At 36.9% G+C, this 23645-nt stretch overlaps 1 long non-coding RNA gene across 3 annotated transcripts; it reads right to left on the reverse strand.

Annotated features, from left to right (window-relative positions):
* Positions 1-12522: 12522 nt before the first annotated feature.
* On the reverse strand, positions 12523-22353 carry LOC125164261 (uncharacterized). Of its 3 annotated transcripts, none has more exons than XR_007151702.1 (5): positions 22217-22353; positions 21648-21793; positions 18909-19007; positions 13408-13595; positions 12523-13223 (listed from the first exon to the last, which is right to left on the reverse strand). It is a non-coding gene; the product is annotated as an uncharacterized LOC125164261 (long non-coding RNA). The 3 variants fall into 3 exon arrangements; XR_007151701.1 differs by lacking the exon at positions 22217-22353 and adding an exon at positions 21899-22200; XR_007151700.1 differs by lacking the exon at positions 21648-21793.
* Positions 22354-23645: the final 1292 nt, after the last annotated feature.

Below are 23645 nucleotides of genomic sequence, written 5' to 3' on the forward strand. Positions count from 1 at the left end.
GGAAGTACACTTTTTATTTGGATCATTGATGTTTTTCTACACCTGAGAGGTTTTATTTCAGTACACATGTGACTTTCCCAAAATTTCCTCAATTTTTTAAAAGACACGTTTTATAATATTTACCTCTCTTGGTGAAGGTTGACTGAGGTAATTTATTTTAATAAGACAACAGAGCTTTATGAAGTTTTGCATGAGGAAGTCAGCCAGCTCACCCTGAGGCCAAGTGACTTACTTTTCATACCAGCTTTGCAGCACTTTTGATCCTAATTTGGAATAAACACATGCAAAGATTTGCTACAAAGGTGTTCATTGTCATATTATTTTATTCACAATAAATAAATAGATAAATATCTAAACAGGTGATCAATTAAACAGATTTCAATCCTTCCATACAATGGAATTCCATTACTTATAAAAATGGTGCTATATATAGATCACTACATAAGATGGAGTGAGAATACTTACTTCAAAAGACTTTATACTATGTTGAAGGTAAAAAATAAATGACACATTATTTAGAGTGTGACCCCATTTTTCTCAAACTTGGTTCCATTGAAAAAAATCCACAAAAGTCTATGAGCATAAATGCTAGAGTATAATAGAGGATCATCTTTCATGGTAAATATTTACCATCTTTCATGGTTAATATTTATTTCCTTTTCCTTTTTCTGTTTATTTTATTTATATATATATATATATATATATATATATATATATATTTTTTTTTTTTTTTTTTAGAGAGAGTGTGAGTGGGGGGAGAGGGGCAGGGGGAGAGACAGAATTTTAAGCAGGCTCAGCACAGAGCCTGACATGGGGCTCCACACAGGACTCAACCCCATGATGCTGGGATCATGACCTGAGCTGAAATTGAGTCAGATGCTCAAATGACTGAGCCACCTAGGCAACCCTGCCTTTATGTATTTTCTAAATTATCTACTATAAACAAATTTTAGTTTTATAATTTTCCAAAGCACCGAAAAATTATTTTAAAAAGCCGACAGAAAGTGCCTCAGTACAGGTACAAATGAGTACATGTCTTTCAGGGTTAAAATACCACAACTGCCAATATTAAGTCCACAAAGGTGTACATTTTCCTGCAGGAGTTGCAAACTTGAACACCTACAGGGCTAGACAAAAGAAAGTATGTGGTGGATGTGGAGAACTGAAGAGAACATGCCCTTTCAAGAGGCATTTGAAGGGTAGCAGAATATGCTACCCCAAAATATGCCACTTCATAAGGATTATTTAGAGCTGAAGGCAATTGAGAAGAAGCAGATACAAGAAGAGCTGCTTCCCTATTTGTCTAAAGGCAGGACATACATTGGTAAAGGTGTCCCTCCTCCCCTTTCCACCAAGAAAGATCCAAATTAATCACCAGAGTCAACTCTGACCCTTATCAACCCAGAGGACACTATATGAGAAACTTCACTAGCTAGCCTTTACCTTCCATTAGTTCCTTCATATACAGTTGACCCTTGAACAACATGGGTGTTAAGGGCACCAGCCCTCTGGGCAATTGAAAATTTGCATATAACTTTTGGGTCCCCCCCAAACTGAACTACTAATAACCTACTGCTGCCTTATGGATAATATGAACAATCGATTAACATGTATGTCATATATGTATTATATGTTCTATTACAATAAAGTAAGCTAGAGAAAAGGAAATGCTATTAAGAAAATCATAAAGGAAAAAATACATTTACCGTTCTGTACTATATTTATTTTTTTTAAAAAATCTGTGTATAAGTGGATTCATACAGTTCAAACCTATTGTCTAAGTGTTAAATGTGTTTACCCTCCCACAATTTTCTACCCTAAAAACAGTCTTTTTCCTTTGTGTTGTCATTTCTCTAAAAATGCATTGTTCTTTTTTTTAAGATGCCATATAAGCTCAAATTCTAACCACCTCTCTGAGTCACTCATCACTGAATACTCTCATGTGTATGTGTGATACACAGGTTAATAAACTTCTGTTTGTTTTTCTCAGTCTTGTGTCAGTCTAATTTATAGGGCCCCAGACTATGAACTTAAAACAGGTGGAGGAAAAAGAAAACTTTTCTTCCTCTACATATTCAAATCCACAATGCATTAAAACATTAGAGATGAAACAGAGTGTCTTATCTGTACTGTTAATTCTCCCATCTAAAATAAGTCCTTGACCCACCTTCCTTTCCAGATCTTTCCATATTTCTGTTCCTTTTGCTTTCCTATAAAGAGTTTCCATACTTATGTATATTTTTCTTCTCTTCTCTTTCTTGATCCATCAATTACATATGACAGTTTATCACTCTTTCCTGAAATATTTTGTTTCAGAGCTTCATGAGTTTTCCTTCTACCTCATGGACCATTACTGATTGCTTTGTGGGGTTTTCCATGACTCAGTCCTCAGACCTCTTCTCTACCTTGATGTTCTATATCTTCTTGATGTTGCCCAATGTCAAGGCTAGAAAGACCATGTCTACACTATAAACTACAAGAGTTCTATCTCTAGCCACACCTTTCATCTGAACTGTAGCTTTTTATATCCAATTGCCTATGTAACATCTCTACTTGCATGTCTAATAAACATCTCAAGCTTACCATGTGCCAAACTGAACTCCTAACTTTGATGCCTGGCAGTTAACAGCAACACTTTTTTTCCAATTGTCCAGCCTAGTAAATTTCAGAGTAATCCTCTTTTTGTCTCACAATACCCCCAATTCATCAGAAAATCTTGCTGTTTCTACCTTCAAAATGCATCCATTATCTGATGACTTCTCCCTTTCTCTACTCCTACCACCTTGGTCCAAACCACTATCATGCCTCACCTGAATTATTGCAACAGTGTCCTCACTGATTTCTCAACTTCATATAGCTCACATTTGAGTCTATTTTCAACCAATGAGTTACTCATCGGCTTGAAACCTCTCCCTATTTCTGACATTGTAAGAACCAAGATACTGCCCCCCGCCCCGTGACCTTCCTTACCTCTTCTCTTGCTACTTCCTATTTTTTCACTCTACTGCACCATACTAACCACCTTGCTATTCTTTGAAACCATCAGATATGATCCTGCCTCAGAGATTTTGCTCTATCTCTTCTATATAAAATGCCCTTGCCCTAGATACTGGCATGACTTTCTCCCATATTTCCTTCAAATTCTCACTCAAACATCACTTTTTTAGTGAGGTCCACACTTCCCACCTAATTTAAAACTGCACGTACAAAATCCCTAACATTCTGCATTCTTGTTTCCCTCTTATTTTTCTTCATAGTTTTGTTAACCTTCTAATGTACCATATATTTTTCTTGTTAATTGCTTTGTTCCCCGTCTAGAGTATTTCTCTTGAGGGCAGAAATTTGCGTCTGTTTAGTTCAATGCTTTATCTCAGAGCCAAAAAATGGCTGATATACATATTTTTTAGCATAAAGCGTTAAAAAAAAAACGACGAATGAATGAATTCACCAATTTATGATACTTGAACTATTATATATTCTCTCTCACCATCCAGATTTTCAGCTCTTAAGAAAAGGATGGCTACCTCACATCTCTTTGTATCTCCTAGCACAGTGCCAAGGATGTCATAGACCTTAGTAAAGGCATAGGCTGTTGAGAATGTAGTGAAGACAATGCTGAAAGACAGTAATAGTGAAACAATCTTTTCATGAGAAAAAAGCAACATGAAATTGCTGTTGGTGCAAATTTCGTACTAACTAATATGCATCTGATAATAGAGCTAGAAATGTTTAATAGAATTGAGAAGTATTTAGAGTTGCTCTTCATGATTACAATAGAGCATTTTAAATTGGAAGTAAAGTAGATGACTGCTTCCTGGCAAAGCAAAAGTAAAAGAAATGTACTTGGCTTCCTAAGCAGTAAATAGAAACCAATAAAGGTGATAGCCCTGTACGAATCACTTACTCAACTCTCAATTTACAAAAGCATTTCAAAGAACATTGTCCATTGGGTGTTTGGATCACAGTAAGTATCTGGATCTCCATTATTCGGTCAGTTCTCAAAACTCTATTGCTTACATTAGCCGTTAGCATTTTTCACTTGGATTGTTACAATAGATGGGTGATATTAGAAGTAGTAACATAGTTTTCGATATTTTTTTCTGGATAAATTAAACAGAGCTATTAATAAAATTTAAAGAAAGGAAAGCTGGAAAGAAGTTGCAAAATAATACATACGGTATAAGTCTATTTTGGTTATATATATTTACATATACATAAAAAGACATGGGAACACAAACTCCAAACTGATAATAATGAGTACCCTGGAGATGTGGTGGTGTTAGGGTAAGGAAAGTAATTAAAAACAAGGGGTGAAGATTATTCACTTTTTACATATAATGTCCTTGGTTTCAAGTTTTAACAAGAAGCATGTGTTACCTTTGTAATTAAAGGTAAAACAAAATAAAAATGTCAAGGGCACTCATCTAAATCGTACTCAAAACATCCAGAATGAGTCAGGAATGTGGTCCAGCAAGCTGGGGCACCTTGAAGTCAGGTAGCCAAACAAAGGTAATGAAGCTATGTTCTTAGAATTCAGTGCAACATTCTTTCAGTGGACCTTGACCCAAGTGATAGAAATGTAAAGCACCAGCATTTTCTGGATCCAAGATTGTCACAGCCTAGTGTGGTAGGTGACAAATTATGTTGCCTTTTCCTCTGCTTCCAAAATGGATGCTTCTGAATTTGAGTCTCCACACGTCTTTACCTAGTCTTCTTATTCGATACCTCGTTAGAGGAGTGACTCTTTCAGATAGTGTAGTGAGCTGAATCGTGCCCCCCAAAATATATGTCTACATCCTAACCTCCAGAACTTGTGAATATTACCTTACATGGCAAGAGATGTGATTAAGATTCTTGAAAAGCTTACCCTAGATAATTCTGGTAACCCCTAACAACAATCACGTGTATCCTTAGAGGAAAGAGACCGAAGGAGTTTGGGCACAGACATGCAGAGGACGAGAGAAAGACAGAAAAGAGGGTGACATGAAAATGGAGGCAGGGATTGGAGTGATACAACCACAAGCCAAGAAAGCCAAACCAAAATAGTTATGATGTATCTTTAGATACTATAGTGGGTTGAATAGTGTCCCCCCAAATTCATATCTACCTGGAACCCTAGAATGTGGACTTATTTGAAAATAAGGTCTTTGCAGATATACTTCAGGTAGAAATTGAGATGAAACAGTATTGCAATAGGGTGGGCCCTAAATCCAGTGAGAATGATCTTTTTAAGAGACAAAAACAAATATACAGAGACAGAGAAAAGCATTATGTGAAGGGAGGCAGAGATTGGAGTGATGTAGCTCAGTCACATGCCAGGGAACACCTGGGGTCACCAGAAGCTGGAAGAAGCAAGGAAGGATTTCTCCCTAAAGCCTCTGAACAGAGTGTGGCCCTGCCCTACACCTTGGTTTCAGACTTCTGACCTCCAGAACTGTTAGAGAATAAATTTCTGTTGTAAGCCACCAAGTTGGTGGTAATTTGTTATAACAGTCACTGGAAACTAATGAAGATGGATAGTGGAGAATTATAGAGGCAAATACCATGCCATTGAACGCTCAGTCCCAAGTTTTACGTTCAAGAAATAAACTGCCCGTGCCTTCCCTGCGCTGAGAATAATCAAAGACCCCAGGCATTTGAACAGATTGTGTCCCAAATTCCCTTAGTTTCACAGTAAGTATATTGATTCTAACCACCATCTTAAGTACTAGCTCTTCTCCATTTTACAGATGAAGAAACTGACACATAAAAGGAGTGAGTGATCTGCCCAAAGTCACACTGCTCCTATGTGATGGAGGCTGGATTCAAATATACAGTCTGTCTTTGGAAAACAGGTTCTTACCCATGAATAGGTAACTACACTAAAAATGTCAGAAAACAATACTATTGTCCAAGCAAAACAGAAAATTAATAAAGTAAGCTAAAATGTTTATCTCTTTATTTTTATTGCACTTAAAGAAGAGAAACAATAAGAAAAAGAAGCTGGTATAAGAAGATATTAAGGGTGATTTTGACAGAAATTTTAGAGTACTACAGGAAATTTTGGTATGATCTCCTTTGAGTCGTTTTTTTTATTTTTAAAAACGCCATTTTTAAGCAAGACTGGGTGTGTCGTTTTTCTGAAGTTATATCCTTAATAAATGGTGGATTGTGGATACTTTGGCTGGAGTCGCCTTCACTAGTGCCCCTACAGGCTCCTGCGATTATTTTCCTACCTCCATCTTACTCAAATGCCAGCCTCTTCTACGAAACTTTGTTTTTCCCCCACCAAAACAGAAATCAGCAAGCCTCAGATCTTGAGAACATATTTTAAAAGCTTTTTATTTTGGAAAAATCTCAAGCATATACTGAAGCAGAGGAATTGTATAATAGACTGAACATACCTGTCCTTTAGCTTCAACAATTCTCAACAAATTAACATATAGCCAATCGTGTTTTATCCCTACCTAATGCCTGCTATTCTCCATTATTTTGAAGCAAATCATAAACATTCTATTATTTATTCTATATTTCACTGTTTGTTTCCAAAAGATGTGAACTCATTTGCATAATTATACCCATCAAATAATGATCATATTTAAAGATTAGTGATTATTTCATAGTAAAACCAAGCATCCAATCAACATTCTTATTTCCTCAATGTCCATGTATTAAATATTACATTTGGGGGGCGCCTGGGTGGCGCAGTCGGTTAAGCGTCCGACTTCAGCCAGGTCACGATCTCACCGTCCGTGAGTTCGAGCCCCGCGTCAGGCTCTGGGCTGATGGCTTGGAGCCTGGAGCCTGTTTCCGATTCTGTGTCTCCCTCTCTCTCTGCCCCTCCCCCGTTCATGCTCTGTCTCTCTCTGTCCCAAAAATAAATAAACGTTGAAAAAAAAATTTTTTTAATATTATATTTGGAGTGTAATTAAATTTTTACATTAACTAAAGTTAAATTGACATTATTGAGACTTTCTATCCAAGATAAAGGTGCATCTTTGCACTTATTCAAATATATTTTTCTATTATATTTCTCAGTTCTATACTGCCTTTTTGAAAATATGACTTCTATTTCTTGGCTGAGATTTTCTGTTTGTTTTTCATTTGTTTCAAGAAAATGTGTAATTTATGTTGAGGCACTTTTTATCATGCCTGCTTCAAGGTCCTTATGAGGTAATTCTAATATTCATCTCCATGTTGGCATTAGTTGATTATCATTTCTCATTCGAGTTGTGAATTCCTGGTTCTTGGTCTGATGGGAATGGGCGATTTTCAACTGCATGCTGGATATTTTGGCAATTATGTTAAGAGTCTCTGAGTTGTTTCAATTTTTAAATTTAAGATAGTCATCGTGGTCAGGTTTAGCAACTAGATCTTGGTCTACTTTCACAGACTGTGGGTCCATGACAATTTAATTTTCAGACTTTGCAGTGCTATTGTTCTGCTTATTTATTTGTTGTTGTAAGGGTGTCACTAGTCTTTGATGGTGCTGCTTGAGGAGACAGAAAAAGCTTTGAGTTCTGGGCCACCTGGTGCCACTAGGTAGGGGAAGAGTCTCTAGCCTGCAGAGTTAAAGAAGCTTCACATGTTGGTCTGCTGGTGATGATAGTATTCACCTAATGGTGCTGTCCATCTGTCTCTCAGTGGGGAAGGGGAGTCTCAGGAATGTAGGAACAAAGTCTTCATGGACTGCATACTTGTTGTGGATCCTCTTTGTTGATAACCCCTGGCCTCCAGGTGTCTCTCAGTTGGGAGAATGGAATAACACTTCCCTTGCAGTAACTTTTTAAGCACTTACTGTATTTCCCCTACAGTAATGGGTGATATTGTTTCAATTGAAGCCCATTTCAAAGTCTACTTTTTCCAAAAAGAAAATTATCAGTTTCTCTGTTTGGGGGTCACCAAACTTTTTCTGTAAATAGTTTAATAGTAAATATTTTGGTTTTGCAAACCGTAGGGTCTCTGTCACAATTACTCTACTCTGACATTTTAGCAAAGCAGTCATATACAATACAAAAAAGAATGGGTGTGTTTCAATAAAACTTTAATTACAAAAACAGACAGCTGGCCAGATTTAGCCTCTAGTTCACAGAACCCTGTTCAAAGTTTTAAAATTTATTTACGTAAACTAATGCAGAATAGTTTCTTATTTCTATTTTAAATTTCTCCTATTATGACTATTTTCTCCTTGTCATTTTAGATTTTGTGTATTTGTTCTTTCTTCCTTTTGTTTCTAAGTTACACAATGCTTTGCCTGTTTTGTTGATTTTGTTGATTTTTTTCAAAGACCTAGTATTTAGTTTTATTTAATAATTCCATTTTTTTTGGTGTTTAATTCATCAGTTTTGTTTTTAATCTTCACTAATTTCTTTCTACTTTAGTGTGTGTGTGTGTGGGAGGGGGGTGGGGGTGTGTTTCTTTTTCTAAAATCCTGAGGTGGAAATTCATATGTTTGTTTACATTGCTATTTGGATAAATAATTAATTCTGTAAATTTTCCCCTGATAACTTCAAATATATCATGTTTTTATGTTACAATTAAAAGAAATTTTATAATTTTATTTTTCATTTTCTTTTAGATCTATTAGGATTTTTTTAAAAAAATTCTAAATAAAAATCTTTTGGGTTTTGATTTAGTTATTAATTTTTAGTTTTCTTTCATTATGGTCTAAAACTATTAATTTATATTATTTCTAGTCTTTTGAATTTATTGAGTTCTTTTTCTGTACTTTGATATAGTCAACTTCATAAATATTTCATATCCACTTGATGGAAAGTGCTTCCTCCATTATCAGGAATGATTTTGATATGTATCTCTTATCTAAGATCTACTTTGTTGAATATATTATATCTACCTTATTAAATATATCATACTTTTTTTTATAGCTTTACCAATACCTTGTCCACTTGATTTGACTTAGATGGTCAAAATTTTCTCTATTAATGTAATTTCTGCTTTATGAAAGTTGGTACTATGTTATTGAATAAATGTAGCCATTAGCACAATGAAGTCTCATTTTGTATTTCTTAATGCATTTGGTCTTAATTCTACTTTCTCAGATTTATAGTATGTAACATAGTGTTCAGTTATTATTATTATTTTAAGTAGGCGCCATGCCTACCATGGAACCAGATGCAGGGCTTGAACTCACGACCCTGAGATCAAGACCTGAACTAAGATCAAGAGTCAGATGCTTAACCTACAGAGCCACCCAGGTGCTCCAGTGTTCAAGCATCATTTGTTAGCTGGGGACACCTGGGTGGCTCAGTCGTTTGAGCATCTGATGGTTGGTTTCAGCTGAGGTCATAATCTCAGGTTTAGCAGGTTCAGGTCCTGCATCAGGCTCCATGCTGACGGTGCAGAGCCTGCTTGGGATTTTCTCTCTCTCTCCCTCTCTCTCTCTGCCCCTCCCTGGCTTGTGCTCTCTCTCTTTCTCTCTCTCTCAAAAATAAATAAAAACAAAATAAATAAATAATGATTTGTTAACAGGTCTGAATTTTTTTTTTACTTCAAATGGTGTTTTAAACTTACTTACATTTTTTGACATGATCAACACATCAATATTTTGTGCCCTATATCGATTTCTTACATAAAGATATATGTATATATACATAATATGTACACAAATGAGTTATACTAATACACTAAAAACTTACATTAATATCTTTTTATAGTACCTTTAAATTTGCTTTTGGCTATTGCTTATTGATTCACCACTATGAACTATATTGAAATTAGCCAGTAACCTTTCCTTTCTCCCTAATTTTTGCACAATATCCAAAATGAAGTTATATTCTTTTATTCCAGGTTAATACTGTTAAAGCAATCAGCAATCTTCTTTTTATAAATACTCTGCTTTCTCTTCTCCATTTGATTATTGTTCCCTATCTACATTGCAAGAAAATACAGACACTGCATTATTGACTTCAAAACCTCTCTAATCTTTTGGTTGGCTAAAGCTCATTCTACGGTAAATTACTCAGGTAGAGCTCATGGAAATAATATTTTCTAAATCACTACATGTTCATAGGCATTTATTTACAGCTTTTATGTTGACAGTTGGTTTGTCTACATAGAAAATGTGTCTTAAATTTTCTTTCTTCTGAGTATCTTAAATGCTACTCTATTCCATATCTGGGATAAAGTGTTGCTGTAGAAAACTCTAATGATAATCTTATTTTCTTTCATTATGTATGGTTTTGTTCTTTACCTCAATGCACATGGGATTTGTTTAATCCAGTATTTCTACTAAACTATGCCTTGATGTTTACCTTTCTGTGTAGATTTTTCCAAGTATGTGGTATATATTTTAATAAGTTGCAAATAATCTTTTATTTCAAGAAATTAAAAAAAAACTTTTAGTGAGAGTATATTCTGTTCCCTTGGTTTGTTTTTCATATAATGACTCATATATAAATGTGTTGAACCTTCTTTATGAATCTCTATCACTTTCCTTCAAATTTCTTTTTAATCTTCTAATTTTTTTTTTTTTTTTTAATGAGAGAGAGAGCCTGAGGAGGGAGAGGGACAGAGAGGGGAACAGAGGATTCAAAGCCGGCTTTGCACTGATAGCAGTGAGGCTGATATGGGGCTCAAACTCACGAATCACAAGATCATGACCTGAGCCAAAGTCAGATGCTCAACTGACTGAGACCCCCAGACACCCCCTTTCTAATTTTTTTTAATTTGTTCCTTCTTTCCATCTTCTACTTCTATTAAGGCATTATCAGTAGTGTTATTCATTTTTATATCCTTTGTACTCTATTCTTTTTTTTTTAATTTTTTTAATGTTTATTTATTTTTGAGAGAGACAGAGACAGAGACAGAGACAGAGTGCAAGTGGGGGAGGGACATAGAGAGAGAGAGACACAGAATCCAAAGAAGACTTCAGGCTCTGACCTGTCAGCACAGAGCCCGATGCGGGGCTCAAACTCATGAACCTGCGAGATCATGACCTGAGATGAAGTTGGAGGCTTAACCAACTGAGCCACCCAGGTGCCCCTGTACTCTATTCTTTACTTATGAGATGATCGTTTCTTTTTCTTTTCTGAGTCTGTCCCCCATTTTTCCCCAAATGTAGTTTTTCTCCAACTACTTTATTTATATTTTTAAAAATTATAATAGCTTCTATCATTTTCTTAATTTTTGTAGGTAATCTTAAGATACTAGTGTATTCATTTCTTGTCCCTGTTATGACAAATTACCACAAGCTTGATGTATTAAGACAATGTATATGTATTATTTTACAGTTCTGAGTGTCAGAATCCAAAATTGATCTCACTGGGTTAACTTACTTAACTCACTTAAGTTTCCAACAAGGCTGAGTTCCTTCTGGAGACTCTACGTCAGATTCTGTTTTCTTGCTCTTCCCAACTTCTAGAGATTGCCTACATCCTTGGCCGATAGCTGCATCTATGCATCTTCAAAGCCAGTGATTTTGGACCAAGTTTTTCTCCTGCCACCATCTCTCTAATTCTCTGTTTTTAGCCTCCCTTATCTAAGGTCCCTTGATATCACATTGGGCCAACCAGAGTGATTCAGGCTAATCTCCCTATTTTGTTTAGTTTACTCCTGATTAGCAACCTGAGTCTATCTGCAACCTTCTTCTTTGCAATGCAATTCTTCTTTGCCATGCAACCTAACATATTCACAAGTTCAGGGGATTAAGATGAAAATATCTTTAGGGAGCCATTATTATGCCTATCACAATTAGCAAACAATTTTCAAATGTTTGAGGGCATGACATTTTTGCATGTTTTCATTTTCTGTAGAAATCTTATTCTTTTTATTCTCTTGTCTTAGTCATTACACTATATTGGATACAACCATAATCCCTGTAAGTAAAGAAATTTTTCTGATAGTCTGGTATATTTCTCTTCTCTTCTCTTTCCTCACCTGTCTTTTTTTTTTTTTTTTTTCCCTATTGCCTTTATCCTGTTTGTTGAATTCTACTCCTAGAAGTTTCTCCTCAGTACGGGGCTTAGTCTTAGAAGATAGCTTTGTTTTATTTCTTTATTTTTTGAAGTCTATCTATTTATTTTGAGAGAGAGCATGAGTGAGGGAGGGACAGAAAGAGAGGGAGAGAAAGAATCTCAAGCAGGCTCCACATTCAGCACAAGCCTGACACAGAACTCAGTCCCACAACCATGACATCACAACCTGAGCTGATATCAAGAGTCAGACACTTAACTGAGCCACCCAGCCTCCCCTCTTTTATTTTTCTTTTTTCTTTTTTTTGTAGTTTTTTTAATACTTTTTAATGTTTATTTTTATTTATTTTTTTAAAATGTTTTAACGTTTCATTTATTTTTGAGAGAGACAGAGACAGAGTGCCAACAGGGGAGGGGCAGAGAGAGAGGGAGTCACAGAATCTGAAGCAGGCTTCAGGCTCCAAGCTTTCAGCACAGAACCTTATGCGGGGCTCAAACTCATGAACCATGAGATCATAACCTGAGCCGAAGTCAGACACTGAAACAACTGAGCCACCCAGGCAACCTTGGAAGATAGGTTTTGTTTTAATAATTTTGAGAGTTTATAGGCCCAGATGCCTCAAGCACCATTAGAATTTATGGTAGTATAATCCATTGTAGTCTTTTTTGAGTTGGATTCTACAGAAACCTGTCATATTCTTTCTGATGCTATTCTCAGATTAGCCCAGTGCTCACCATTCTCAGAACTAACAGATATCCAGTTGTCTTCCTTCTGCGTCTCCCCACACAGGTATGAATACCTTGTATTGTGAACTGTTGGTGGTTGGTCACCACTCACATTTGGAGGTACAGGAAAATATATTTTCATATGTTTTCTTTTATGGGTGTTTGGTTTTACCATAGTCATTACTTTGTTTATTTTAATGGATAGTCAGACAGATTCAAGAAATGTGCCATCACCATCTTCCAGATTTCTCTCTAACTTAACCAGCAGAAGAAGTAGGTACAGGAGGCTCAGACTCCTTTTGAGTGGTAAGTGGGGACAAATAATGTTATTTGTTATTATAGATTTTCTATTTCTTTAACTCCACCTGTTTCATTTAAGGAAGGCACAGTAAGGTAGGAAGGCAAAACTAGGCAACTGTGGAGAGGCAAACAGTTCATTCAGGAGGGCCACTTAAGTGAGAAAACCTTCTTTTTCCCACCACAGAAGTTCTTGGTCCAGGTCATAGCTTGGATGCATTCATCAATTTGTTTGATAATTCTTCATTTATTCAGATATTTATAATGTAACTCCTATTTCCTGGGTTCACTCTGAAAGATACAAAGATAATGGAAACCTGAAGCTTATTTGCAAATGTCTTGAGTCTAGTATGGAAGATAGGATGAATTTACAAATAACTGTAATATAGATGCTATAAAGGTACGTCCTCATAGAGAGGGCTAATTAATCAGAAAAGCACCAAAATAAATAACAAACTATTATTTTCCCCTCTACCTCATTTCCATCTGAATCTTCTCAACAGCTGAAGAATATGCTTTAGATAGACAGGCAAGCTTTGTTTTTCAAATCCCTCAGAAGAGGGGAGGAGATGGTTTTGTTCATCTGAAGGGATGTTCATAAGAGAGATGTCTCTCAAGGAGTGCTTGTTTAACAGCAATTACCACGTGATTAAGTCCAACATTCTGGCAAGAAAGGAAAACCAAAAATATTCATCATGAAGTTATTCAGTTTTAGAAAAGGGAACTATGGCAAAATTTGGGCTTTTCTTAGGGAAAAAATCCTGAAAGAAATAGTTCTGAAAGTAAATAACCATGAAGAAGTCTGGAGACTGTTTAAGAACAGCTTATTGGAAACTCAGGAAAAATGTTTGACTCAGCCCAAAAAGAGCAAGCATTTGAAAATAAACACTAAATGCCTAAATGGCAAAGGAAAGAAGGCGGTTTAAAAAAAGGAGGGGATAAGGGCAAGGAATCATTTTAGGGAGGAATAGAATTTTCCGGGAAGAAGAGTGGGAATTCTATAAATGTGACAAGTCAAATTTAAATAAATTTAAACAGGTCAAGAGCTACTTAATTACAAGGCACCTTGCAAGAGAATCCAAAATAAAACACTAAGGTCCTTAAACAAAGAAAGGAAAGTAGGTAAAGTATTAACAGAACTTCTTGAGATTCAAGATAAGGAGGCTGTACTCAAGCACATGAAGGCAAAACATTTGCTGTAATGTTCATGAAAAAAGGAATTTTATGAAGATATAGCACTTTAAATTGCATTTTAAATGAAGAATCTGTATCAATTAGCTTTTGCTGCCTAACAAATGACTCCAAAACTTAGCTATTTAACACAACAATGATTGGACCATGATTCAGCAGATGGACAATTTGTGCTGGGATCAGCTGGGCAGTTCTGCTGGATTTATCTGTCTCTCACTCAAGTGGCTGCAGTCAGCTCTTGGCTCAGCTGGAGCTGGATGGTCAGGATGGCCTCACCTACCAGTCTGGCAATCCTGAAATTCTCCTCCCTGGTTCTCATCCATGTGATTTCTGGTCAGGACTGCCACATCCTTGTTAAAGGATGACATGTGCAGCCACAGAGAGTGAGTCTTAATGTATAACCATTCATGTGCCTGGGTTTTGTCTTCCTCATGTCCCATTGGCCAGAGCAAGTCGCGTGGTTATGCTCAGATTCAAAGGAGCAAGAATAAAATTCCACCTCTTATTAGAAAGAATGGCAATGTTACATTACAAAGAGATGCGTATATAAGCGTAGCAGGGATTATTGTGGCCATCTCTACAGACAATCCATCATAGTTTGCCCACTAGCCACAGAAGAAACTTTCCTCCCACATACAAAATACATTCTCTTTCTTCCCCAGAAGTCACTTCTCATTATGGTATTCATTTTGAATTAATTACAAGATCTTCATCTAAATAAGGTCCAGAAACAGATGAGGATCTTTAGACACAGTTCCTCAAATGTGGCTCCTCTTTATTCAAAGACTTAGCACTGAAGTTATTTATATCATGCACACACACACACACATACACATACACACACACTATGTAATAGAAAGAATAGCTAATAGCAATAGATACTTCCACTCAAATGGGAAGAAAGAAATACAGGTAGTCACACTGGTCGGTAGCTATTGTAAAATCTTTCCAAGTAAACATTAACAAGGGCCTCTACTCCTAGAGAAGGGCATGTTCCTTAATTGGAGCCCAATTTTAATCCCAGGAATGGTTCCCAAGTCCACTGTTCAGTGTAGCTCTAGAAGCCTGAGTCCTATCCATAGAAATTTGGGGCTCAGAGGCTTCTCTTGGTTTCCAACTGTTTCTTTTCTCTTTAGGATAATCTCTCACCAAGTTTTATAAGTTCCCCTATGAAGAGGAATGAAGTCCACTCCTTGTTCCAAAATCTACATCCACAATTTCTTTGGAATAGACACTTCTTTGTTTGGGCAGCATGTCAGGCTGATATAGGAAAGCACCCTTAAAATTACTGAAAGCTCTTTTGTCCAGCTGAAAGAGTCTGCTAAGCACCACCTTACCTCTTCCGGAGGATTTTTAAAGGATCTGATAGCCATATACTTGATTTACCCTTATCAAGGAGCCATTTCTTATTTTGAGAATCTTTTGCCGTCTGGAGAGGTTGGATGTGAAAACAGCTTTATTTTCCAACCTAGAAATTTGGCTTCCCTCTACATCTCTAAATTCTGCTTGCCAAATCATTCTTTCTTTAGCTCCTCTTTTTCTCACAGTATCATATAAGGTACAGTGAGAAGAAGCCAATGGACGCTTTAACCATTTGGCCATAATATCATTTTAGGCATATCTACAAGGTTATTAGGTACATTTTTAATCCCATGACAGCTATGTCAACTCTTTCATGGCTACATAACATGGGTTATCTTTTTAGCTGGCTATTGCTGTTTCCTCACCACTTTCCTAGCCTCTAACAGCTCATTTGCCTTTTTTTCAGGCTTTGACAGCAGTTTCTGCATTACTTTTTCAGCCTTCATTTCCAATCTTATTCCAAAGTCATTGCTACATGTTTTGAGTTTTGTTACAGCATCCTACCACTTCTGGTACCAATTTTTGTATCAGTTCAATTTTACTGCATAATAAACTATTCCCGTAAGAAACTGCCTGGAAGAAAACAAGCATATTTTTTGTTGACCACAATTCTGTAGATGGACTGGGAGTTCTTCTGGTCTGGATCAACTCCCTGAGGATTGGAGAGCCTAGAGTGGCCTTGCTTGGATGACCAAGGCCAAGCTAACCTGGGACAAGTGGGCCTCTTTTCACATGGCTCAGCTCCCCAAGGAAGCTAATCCAGCTTGCCCACATGGCAACAGTTTTTCTAGGACGGGAAGGGAAGGCAAGCCCCAATGGGCAAACACATTTCAAGCCTTTGTTTGCATATATCTTATTGGCCAAAGCAAGTCACGTGCCAAGTCCATATGCAGGGAGTGGAGAAATAAATTCCACATCTTACTCTGAGACACAACCAACCCACACTGAAAAGGTATGTATTTAAAGAATGAGAACAATAACTGTGGCCCTCTTTGCGAACATTTTACCACAAAAGCTAACAATTACAGACTTAAAATGCACACAAATTTGCTAGACTGACTGATAAACTAGACAGAGATAAATCATGTATCTTCAGAAAATCGTCAGGCATAGAGAAAGTGACCATAACATATAACTTGACAGAGATGGCCATAAGGCCTGAGATGTATAACCAGTGATCACACTTTCATTCTATGTGAAGATCACTAGAGAAGATTCTAGGGAGTGCAAAAGATGAGTATCAGTTAATGGAATCATAAACTGGTAGAATCAAGTCCACATTTAGGGGCATATAGGATCACTGAAAAGCAGTATTTTATATGCCCCCACCATACAAACATTCCCTTAAATGTAGCCAAGACAAGCAGATCAAAAGCAATATCAAGGGTACCCTGAAGGGAAAAGAAGACAGTATTTCCCAAAATGCCAGCCTTAAACTTAAGGACTGAGATGTGGGAAGCTGGGGTGGAGGTGGGAGCAGGGGGGTGGCAATTAAAGGAAGTTGAAGTGCTATCTCTCCTGACACCCCTAACACATCAGAATTATATCTGCTGAAATGTAACCATAGGAGTGTCTCAGGTAATTTTAACCCCCATTTGGGATAACATTCTTCCTTCTTCTCTTCTAGTTATTTCCCAGGAGTTTTAGGAATTTGTTCTCTGTTGAATTATGGATCTTCCCAGAGCACAAAGTCTGGAGTGATGACCCCAATTGCTATAAACCAGAAACAGCTCTGAGATGGAGCCATAATAAAAAGGTAGAATGTCTAAAAATAACCTAGTAGGGGAAAGGCACCATTTGTAACCAATCTAAAAAATGCTCTGAGAATACATATAGCTATTTCTTTCTTTTGTATCATAGCTACATGAAAAGACTAGAAAGAAAGACATTAAAATTATAACATTGGTTATCTTTGTTGTTTGAACTCTATGATATTTCAATTTTTCTTTAGTTTGGATGTTTTATATTATAAATATTTCTTTATAAAATAAAAGCAGATTATACATTAGAAATGACAATAATTAAAAATATGAACTGATTCAATATTAAGTCATATTTGCTTCAAATACTTTGTTATAAAAGCAGAGTATAAAATATACATCCTGAGATTATTCTTTCTAAGGTTAAAATAAATGTCACTCTGGGGCACCTGGGTGGCTCAGTCAGTTAAGCATCTGACTTTGGCTCAGGTCATGGTCTCATGGCTTGTGAGTTTAAGCCCCGTGTCAGGCTCTGTGCTAACAGTTCAGAGCCTGGAGCCTGCTTTGGATTTTGTGTCTCCTCCTCTCTCTGCCCCTCCCATGCTCATGCTCTGTCTCTCAATAATAAATAAATGTTAAAAATTAAAAAAATAAATAAATAAAAATTTTAAAAAGTTACTCTTATGAGTGGATAAATATACAGCCTCTCACCCAAAAATTTACTCTAGGAAACAAATTTTGTTTAGGATTTTAATAAATGATTAGGAATATAGGGAGACATTTTCCAACTGTGTAGATGATTCTGGATGGTTTACTAAATAGAAATCAAGTGGCAAGTGATGGGAAGAATTTGCAGATTGATTACACAATAATATGACATAGACACACAAATGACCAATGAGTTTCAGGGTGGACAAAATAAAAGAAATGCTGAGGTGGCATTTACAGAGCTTGAAAGTTTGCACCCCTTGAAGAGATTACAATGTAGATAAGATAAGGCATGGGACACTGATTAAGTCAGGGAGATACTTGTTCTTACTATATAAATTCATTAACAGATTGCATGAAGATATATTTATGGGAAACAGACATGAGTCTAAACTCATTTAACATTCCCTAGAAAGGTTTTGTTTTGGCTTTGAACAAAATCTTAACATAAAGCCAAAATTAACACCTTTCCTACTTACCATATTCCCTGTTAAACTCATGTTTTTCAAAAGATGGGGGATGGGGTAGGGAATAAATAGGCTAACTATACTCCATATCTCTTACTTAATATATTATTATTACCCTCCTCTCCACAACTGTGTTAACATCTATTATAGTGTAACGCAACTGTTAAACATTTAGACAGTGAGACCATCTGGCATAGCCTATATGAGAATTTCTACATTGCCAAACATATTAGAAACCATTTGAACCACATATGTAAGAAAAAAAGGGGTGGGGAAGGATATTTATTCAATCACATAAACTATTCCAAAATATAAAAAACAGTGTCAAACAATGTATCAATATCTGAAAATATCTGCTCTACCAAAGTTCGATACTTCTGTAATCATTTTTCCTGTTTTTTAATTGCTATAACCCCAGCCCCTGAAAAATAGATGGTGTATCTATTAGCCACTTAGTAAACATTTGTAAGTGAATTAGTGAATAAATGAAAAATATTTTTGTATGTGAGAAACTTCTTTTTTGAGAAGAGGCGGCTCCAGGGACTCACAGTGCTTAGAGTGGAGTCTCTCCATAGTAACATCTTATCTTTCTCTTTGGGTCCATCCAAATTCTACTGTTCTTCCAAACTCATGTCGTGATCTTTATGCTACGTGAAATATGTTAGAAAAAGACAAATACCATATTATTTCACTTCTTTGTGCAATCTAAAAAACAAAGCAAATGAATAAACAAACAAAAAGTAGAGTCACACCTATAAATACAGAGAACAATCTGATGGTTGCCCAAGAGAAGAGGAGGGGGGTAGAGGATGGGCAAAATGGGTGAAGGGGAGTGGGAGATACAAACTTCCAGTTATGGAATGAGTAAGCCTGAAAATAAAAGATACAGCATTGGGAATATAATTAATGATATTGTAATAGAGTTCTCTGGTGAGCACAGCATAACATATAGAGAAGTTGATTCCCTACAGAAGTTGTACACCTAAAACTAATGTCATATTCTGTGTCAATTATACTCAAATAGAAAAAAATAAAAATGAAAAAAAAAACTCACATTGTAATCTAAACCTTTTAAGATTTCTCTATGAGTCCAGACTTCACTAGTCTTCTAACTAGACTTTATCAGTCCACCATATATACATATAAATTTGTTTGACTCTTTCTCAGTGTTTACTATTGATACACATTTTCTGAATGGACTATAACCTTTTCATGTTGTGTCTTCTTCCTAATTTATTAATACAGAAATTAATAAGGCATGGTCCCTGCCCTTAACAAGATCCACGTAAAATAAACGAGTTCAGCATGTCAAGCATTATATATGCTTTGGTAGACATTTGGGTTGGTTCTCCTAATCACAATTCCACCCTCCTTCTAGTTTAAGGGATTCAAAATCTAATTTCTAAATTTCCCATATGCACTTGAGGCTAAGTTTTAAAATCTGAGCAAGGACTTGAAGGACAGCTCAAAATAAATGTGGGGTAGCAACCCTCTTCCTGCCTGTATTGATACTGGCAAGCAAGGTCATACAGGTGTGTTGGTGGTGACTGGACTCCATGTCCCAGAGGCTAGTCACCAGCTAATGACCATGAGGGAAAGTGTGGGAGCAGCAAAAATTTCTGATCTCTGGGTAGCTGCTATGATGGTGTGACCTTCAAATCAATAGTCCAGAGTGACTTTTTAACTTCAGTTCCTTCTAACCTTTGGGGATCCAATTCCCTGAATTAAACACAGCTTGAAATCACTGGTATTATCCATCTTGCTCTGAACTGTGATTAATCCACATGGTATGGTATGAATATAAAGAATAGAGCAGAGGGGCTCCTGGGTGGCTCAGTGGGTTAAGCGTCTGACTTCAGCTCAGGTCATGATCTCGTGGTCTGTGAATTCAAGCCCCACATCGGGCTCTGCGCTGACAGCTCAGAGCCTGGAGCCTGCTTCGGATTCTGTGTCTCATTCTCTCTCTGCCCCTCCCCCACTTGTGCTCTGTCTCTCTCTGTCTCTCAAAGATTAATAAATGTGAAAAATTAAAAAAAAAAGAGAATAGAGCAGAGACACTAGAAAAGAGCAGTAATAATGGAAAGATAATTGTTCAGCTGAGCCAAGCAGATGAAGGGTGGAAGAACGTAGTGTAAACATGAGAGCACAGTAGTAACTCAGAGTTAAAGACCAGATAGAAACAGAGATAGAAACAACAGAATGTTTCTATCAGGAAACTTACAGAAAATCTACCCCAGCCCCATTAGTTAAAAAATAAATAAATAAAATAAAAAACACTGAAAGAGGGAAAGGAACTTTATCTGAAAAATGGGAAGTGTGAGTCTAATGGGCACCAGAAGAAAGAGACCTTCTGATGTCCAATCCATTGCTTATTCAACTTATAAGATCCTGTAATTTTTATTACACGAAACTGTTGAGAAGTATGTTGGTATTTCACTTCTTATCTAAAAAAGCATCACAAATCTCAATATGATATTATGGTTGTATTTCTCTTGTTAGTTTTATTTTTTTTAATTCTTTAAAATGTTTATTTATTTATTTTGAGAGGAGGTGTTGGGGAGGGGCAGAGAGAGGAAAGAGAATCCCAAGCAGGCTCTGCTCTGCACTGTCAGTACAGAGCCCAACATGTGATCTCACGAACTGTGAGATCACAATCTGGGTCAAAACCAAGACTTGCACGGTTAACCAACTGAGCCCCCCAGGTGCTCCTCCATTGTTAGTTTTAAAGGATTAACACAATAGTTACAACTGAGCAGAAAGTATCTTCAAAAGTATATTGAAATGGGTAGCCTCAATAATAATGAGTGAGAATCAAATTCTTCTAACCACTTAGGATTCATCTTTGTATTGCCTGTTTTTAAAAAAAAACATTTCTTGGGGCACCTGGGTGGCTCAGTTGGTTGAGTGTCCAACTTCAGCTCAGGTCATGATCTTGCGGTTCGTGAGTTCGAGCCCCACGTCAGGCTGTGTGCTGACAGCTTGGAGCCTAGACCCTGCTTCGGATTCTGCGTCTCCCTATCTCTCTGCCCTTCCCTGCTCACACTGTCTCTCTCAATAATAAATAAACATCAAAAAAATTAAAAAAGAAGAAATAAAAACCATTTCTTGATTACCTCTATTTCTCAGCAAATATACTTCCCTCTATAAACACACCAGACAGAACCAGCAATGCTCCTAATCAAACAACACAAGTCCATGAAGGCAGCATTTACATATGCATTTAGTCTGTAAAATTCCTTCAAAGATATTCACTTATGAATCAACCACACCTTTTTAGAGAAACATACCACAGCTTACTGTTCTCTGTGACACTCCTGAGTCCATGAAAATATAGATTTATTTGAAAATGCTCCTCCTCCTACTTTGAGTATGAGATTTTAACTGTCATCATTAGAAGAGTCAACAGTTTCTTTCTTGGCAAACATTTAACTTACTGAAAAACAATGAAATCTTACAGTTGTGTGTCTTATTTCTGGAAGAGATGGCAAAATTTTTACTGATCCGAGACTCTGGTTTGAAGTAGTTTAAGTGTTATTACCTTCATTTTACTGAGGTAAGTAATGCCTCTGAGATTACTTTCTCTTATAAAGTCATAAAGTTAGTCACAGGCAGGAACAATGTCTGCTCTTGCATTTCTCTGTTTTTTTGGTTTCAAACACAGAGGAATTCACTCTTCAGGTTCAGCTTCATCCATATCCCAGCCATCCCTAACTACAGTAGAAAGTATACTCAGAGCTGTGTCCAGTATGAGTTACCGAGTATAGGCCCCAAGTACATGCAGACCCACAATCTCCAATCTCCCTAACCTTTACCACGACTATACAATTCTTATGGATGGGCCCCTGCCTTTCTTTACTTGTATCTTCTGGTGTGATTGAAGCCTTGCATGATCCTCAGTCTGCCCTTGAAGGTTGAGGGAAAGTGCTGACACCCTTGTTATTCCAATATCCTAGAGACTACAATTTGCCTCCTGGATTCCCAGCTCAGGTTGGGATGTTGTTCCAAACACATGGAATCATCTAGAATTATGATGTCACTCACCAGATCAGAATGTAACAGATGTCTACACAGCATTCTTTCTTTATTTTAATGTTTATTTATTTTTGAGAGAGACAGAGAGAGAAAGAGAGTATGAGGGGGAGGAGCAGACAGAGAGGGTGACACAGAATCTGATGCAGGCCCCAGGCTTTGAGCTGTCAGCCTAGAGCCCAATGCGGGGTTCAAACTCATAAACTGCAAGATCATGACCTGAGCAGAAGTCGGATGCTTAACCAGCTGAGCCACTCAAGCGCCCCAACAGAGCATTCTTGAGAAAAGAATGACTTGCATAAAATGGCCAATAAAGATCCAAAAGACATTATTATAATTTTTATTTCTATTTACTTGTATTACATTGTTTCTCTTTAAATTTAAATTTTGGGGTGTGTTACCCAAAAAACAAATAATCCAGTGAAGAAATGGGCAGAAAACATGAATAGACACTTCTCTAAAGAAGACATCCAGATGACCAACAGGCACATGAAAAGATGTTCAACATAGCTCCTCATCAGGGAAATACAAATCAAAACCACACTCAGATATCACCTCACGCCAGTCAGCGTGGCCAAAATGAACAAATCAGGAGACTATAGATGCTGGAGAGGATGTGGAGAAACGGGAACCCTTTTGCACTGCTGGTGGGAATGAAAACTGGTACAGCCACTCTGGAAAACAGTGTGGAGGTTCCTCAAAAAATTAAAAATAGACCTACCTTATGACCCAGCAGTATCACTACTAGGAATTTACCCAAGGGATACAGGAGTATTGATGCATAGGGGCACTTGTACCCCAATGTTTATAGCAGCACTCTCAACAACAGCCAAATTGTGGAAAGAGCCTAAATGTCCATCAACTGATGAATGGATAAAGAAATTGTGGTTTATATACACAATGGAGTACTATGTGGCAATGAGAAAGAATGAAATATGGCCCTTTGTAGCAACGTGGATGGAACTGGAGAGTGTTATGCTAAGTGAAATAAGCCATACAGAGAAAGACAGATACCATATGTTTTCACTCTTATGTGGATCCTGAGAAACTTAATAGAAACCCATGGGGGAGGGGAAGGAAAAAAAAAAAAGAAAAAAAAGAGGTTAGAGTGGGAGAGAGAGCCAAAGCATAAGAGACTCTTAGAAGTTGAAAACAAACTGAGGGTTGATGGGGGGTGGGAGGGAGGGGAGGGTAGGTGATGGGCATTGAAGAGGGCATCTTTTGGGATGAGCACTGGGTGTTGTATGGAACCTAAT

The sequence above is a fragment of the Prionailurus viverrinus genome, chromosome B1 (assembly GCF_022837055.1).
Source record: "Prionailurus viverrinus isolate Anna chromosome B1, UM_Priviv_1.0, whole genome shotgun sequence".
NCBI classification, from domain to species: Eukaryota; Metazoa; Chordata; class Mammalia; order Carnivora; family Felidae; genus Prionailurus; species Prionailurus viverrinus.